The sequence below is a fragment of the Octopus bimaculoides genome, chromosome 12, assembly GCF_001194135.2.
Source record: "Octopus bimaculoides isolate UCB-OBI-ISO-001 chromosome 12, ASM119413v2, whole genome shotgun sequence".
NCBI classification, from domain to species: Eukaryota; Metazoa; Mollusca; class Cephalopoda; order Octopoda; family Octopodidae; genus Octopus; species Octopus bimaculoides.
This window is the reverse complement of record NC_068992.1, coordinates 3,929,835-3,934,796: the sequence shown is the minus strand read 5'-3', so window position 1 is coordinate 3,934,796 and position 4,962 is coordinate 3,929,835. Positions and strand designations below refer to the sequence as shown.

At 34.4% G+C, this 4,962-nt stretch overlaps 1 long non-coding RNA gene across 8 annotated transcripts in view; it reads left to right on the top strand.

The window, feature by feature from the left end:
• Window positions 1–4,962, top strand: part of LOC128249185 (uncharacterized) — a 201,660-nt gene that overhangs the window by 163,642 nt on the left and 33,056 nt on the right. For 5 of the 8 annotated variants that reach the window (XR_008265285.1, XR_008265282.1, XR_008265284.1 and 2 more), the window contains 2 exons: window positions 1,418–1,481; window positions 4,350–4,526. This is a non-coding gene — a long non-coding RNA (uncharacterized LOC128249185). Of the gene's footprint in view, window positions 1–1,417; window positions 1,482–2,146; window positions 2,196–4,349; window positions 4,527–4,962 lie in introns of all 8 variants that reach the window. The other 3 variants (XR_008265288.1, XR_008265283.1, XR_008265289.1) reach the window with 2 other exon arrangements.

The window sequence follows — 4,962 nt, the reverse complement described above, 5'->3', positions numbered from 1 at the left end:
TATCACGGATTGACCTGCTCAGGATAGCGCAAGTTTGCGCTTCCCCGACAAGTCCGACCACGACCCACGCCAAACTTTTTGCTAGCACCTTGGCCAAAATCTTTAACTCTGTGTTTAGCAGAGTTATGGGCCTAAAGTTCCCTATCTCATCCCCCTTGCTCGGGTCCTTTCTGATCAACGTCACCACCACCGGCTCGCAGACTTGGGAATTCTCCCATTCTACTACCAGTTGGAGTAAACGCTGACCAGTAGATGCCCAAGCAAGTCAGGCATACTTTTATAGAATTAATCGAGACCCGGCGACATCTCCCCAGGGCATTCGTCCAGCACCTCGAGTACATTTTTCTCTGATAATTTCGACCGACATACTCGGCTGAAATTAATAACCAAAGAACAGAGAAAACAAGAATAGAATAATTTAAATTCTCCTGAAGAAGAGGTCAACAGTTCAGAAACAATTCAAAACAGTACGACACAGTTTAAAATAGTTCAAAAACAGTTCAATTCTCGCCCCCGCTGGGGGCGAGGCACACGAAAATATCTGCAAAGACTAAAACGGTTCAATTTTTTAAAAGAAAAATATAAACAATGCCACAACAGCCACAGAAAATATGTAACAATTTCTATTTCCCGTAACCGAGAAACAGAACAGTTCAACAAATAATAGTGACAAGTTCAACAATACCAGCAGTAGTAACACTATAACCCAACGGTAAATCCAACGGTAATTTCAGCACGAAGCACAAACAATGACCGTCGTCTATAACCGGAACTAAAATTCTTACTACATAGCCACACCTGCGCCTAAATATATATGCTTAACTCAAGTTTGGTATTAAGTTAAAAAATCTGTTTTATTCTTCCAAAATCTGTTGTATTGTCACAGTCCACAATTACTTACCACGCTTTTAAAACTAATGTAAAATTTTCCTACCTCAATTTAACACATCCGTAACATGTAATCTCTTCTGTATATTACAATCTTTAATTACATGTATATTTTTCTACATTACACCACTTGAGGTTGATCCGTATTCTTTCGCTTCAGTTTAGTTTTAATATTCTCAACTAAAACAATCTCCATTATATCTATTATCAACTGTTTTACATATTAACGTTGTTTTAATAACAGCCAGTGTTTTACGATTATACATTTTATTGATTCGAAACGATTAGGAATAAGACAATATTTTATTTTAATTTTATTTATATTTCACTCAAATAATTTAGACTTAGTGAACGGAAATTACATTATTATTCTATGAAACATAATCTTAAGTTGCTTTTAGTATACGTATTAATGTATGTATACAAATTTATATATATTTTCAATTACATATTTCTTGTAATGCAATATCTCATTTGAATGTATTATGTGTTATGCCCATCGATTTTTTATTTGCTTTTGTTTCGATAGATTATACTGCCAGCCTCAGAGCCTAAGGTTACAAATCGTAAAGTTGATCAACCAATTCTGACAGGTAGAACTTCTTACTTAGTGAACAATAAAACATGTATAATTTCAAACTGTATTATTAAATTTATCTTCTTTTAATCAGAATAATTAAAGCAACGGAAATTTTGATTTATTGTTAATTTCAATATTTCTATGTTTCTTAAAAAATTTTTCATCTCTAAACATTTTTGACTAGAATTTAGTTTAGTATAAAGACACTATTTAAGACACCAACGAAATTAATTATCATTATTTTTTCTTTAGTTTCCTGAGTAAATTAAATGTATAATTGCTACCACATCTCTCATTCAACTTTAAAGGGATTTTTTTTCGTAAAATATCTGAAAATAAAAGGAATATATATATATATATATTTCGTTTTCGATCGACTTATTGCAAAATATATTGACTAACACATTAATACTGACATAAATTTCTATTAGATATATAGATTAGGCAGTATATTTAATTTCAATTAAATATTTATCATAATAGAAATTTTGTAAACATTAAATTAAGAAGATACAAAATTTTCAACTTAATGATACTCTGAATTTTTTCCGTCTTTGTAATTAAAATTAATTCCTTTATAATTAATAATGTAAGAATTTTACCGACATTTTATCTCTTATTTATTTTCTACTTGTTTCACTCAATCGACTGCGGCTACGCTCGGATTCCACCTTCAAGGATTTTGTAGAACGAATCTCACCTCCAAGATTTATTTTTTTAAAGTCAGGTACTTATTCGATCGGTCTTTTGCCGAACCGCTATTTTGTAGAGATGTAAAAGAAAATTGCCAAGCGGTGGTGAACAACAAGCATAAACGCGAAGACATACATACATACATACATACATACATACATACATACATACATACATACATACATACATACATAGATGTGTATGTATGTATGTCATGCATACACATATACACCACAACTCGAAGCGACAAGTCGCGTATTTGGAGTGGGAGACTACTTATCGAAAATACGATGAATATTATCTCCAAGTATGAAGCCACGACTATCAGCCACGTTAAATAACTTGTTAATCTTCAGATGAATTAACTGCAGGAGACATTTATACAAGATCGTAGAGATCTGCCTGGATATTATTTCCCTCCTCTTAAGACACCGATAGAACAAGTACTAGACTTACAAAGAATAAGTCCTGAGGTCGATTTCTTCGACTAAAGGCAATGATCCATCATGGCCGCAGTCAAATAACTGGAACAAATAAAAAGAATATAATTATTCACACACACACACGACGGGCTTATTTCGGTTTCCGTCTACCAAATCCTCTCGCAAATCTTTGCTCGGCTATAGGTGAAGACACTTGCTCAAAGTGCCACGCAGTGGGACTGAACCCGGAACCATGTGGTAGGGAAGCAAGCTTGGGCTTCTACACAGTTTCTCTCTACCAAATTCTAACTTTGGCCAAATGACAATATAAGGTTGATGGGTTTATTAATATCTGAATTTCTGTTGCTACTCTGTATCATATTCGACTAAGAATGCGTTTAAATTCCACTCAAGTCTATTGTATTGTATCAATAAGAATATTCACGAGTTTGGTCTAATACAATCGAAGTACATTAAGAAGTCTAGACAATTAAGTGTTAATTTTTCTTTATTGAGACCAGACAATTTATGGCCAAGTCTTCTGGACGCCTGTCAAAATTCGTTCTGCTTTGAATATTGGATAGTTGTTTGGTAATAACATTGATATTGGAGATTATTGTAACGAAAATGGTTGTAGTCTGGTGGAAATCGGAGGTGGTAATGGCATTAATTGTCGTTGTGGTTATAGAGGCGGGGGGGGGGGGGTATGATGAAAATGATAATGGTGACGTTTGTGATGGTGAAGTTTAGAGTCGTTAGCTCGTTGTGATAGGGTTTTGTGTTGTTGTTTCGGGTAATGGGATGATGATGACGACGACGACGACGAGGAGGAGGAGGAAAACGATGATGACAGCGAAAACGATGACGATAAACCTGATCATCATTACGACCACGACGACGACGACGACGATGATGGTGATGATGATGATGATAATTAACACGATGGTAATCATTTCGTCGATGACACTCATAATGAATAGGATGATGATGCAGAGGGGGAAGAGAGCAGAGATTGGAGTAGGGGCAGTGTGTGTGTGTGTGGTTTAGTGATTAGTTAGAAAAAAGGAGGTGGTCCTGGGCCTGAACGATAAGGAAGGCAGTGCTTTTAGACTGGTTGTAGTGTACTCCCCGACTGAGAGGGGCAGCTGGAGTTCTTCAGACGCCCTGAGACCTTTCTAGGGACATCCATTTTGGATGCACGTGTGGATTGGGTGGGGCTAGTGGATAGGAAAATGACTATGCCTTTCATCCTTTCGGGGTCGATAAACTAATGACCAGTGAAATACTGGGGTCAGTGTAATCGACTAGTACACTCCCCCCAAAATTTCAGGCCTTGTGTTTTTAACAGAGAGAATTATTATAATTTTTGCTGTTATTGTTATTATTATTATTGTTGCTATTATTATTATTATTATTATTATTATTATTATTATTATTATTATTATTATTATTATTATTATTATCATCATTATTATTATCATCGTCGTCATCATCATCATCATCATCATCATCATCATCATCATCATCATTATTATTATTATTATCATCATCATCATCGTCATCATCATCATCATCATCATCATCATTATTATTATCATCATCATCATCATCATCATCATCATTATTATTATTATTGTTATGCTTCCGACAAAAAGGTCGGAACGTTTACAATGAATCCTAAATCTATAATTGGATACATCATCGTGACTCGTTTCTAACACTTGGAAACAAGGAAGTTCTTAAGTGCAAAACCTTTCCATTTTCAGAAAGCATTAAATCCAAAGAGAACTTGCAGATTATCTTCATTCATGTCTGTGACGAAAATTACTAAAGACAGCTGGTGAAAACAATAATCCTATTCCACTTGCTGAAAAGGTCGAGGGAATTCGATGAACAATTCATCGAATTCCTGGAATACGTTCGTTTTTTCTTCTGACTTTAAGGTAAATCCAATGAATTATAAAATCACACATGAGGAATAGCAGTCGAACATGCAATATGCAAAGACTGTTAAATACAAACACGTCTTTTCCGATATCTGTGTGCGTGTGTGAGTGCATGTGCGTGTGTGTGTGTCTAGATATACATATCTGTATACACACACGTACGCACACACACTCATGCACACACACACACACAGATTGATAGATAGATAGATAGATAGATAGATAGATAGATAGATAGATAGATGGGAATAAGAATACTTGAAGCCACTAAACAGAGAGCTAGGTTGGGGTCGGTAAATACATATACATATACACACACATATGTATATAAATAAACGTATATATATATATATATTATACACAATCATACAAAAAAAACCCTTTTTTTGTATTTATTTTTACTCGCATATATATATATATATATATATATATA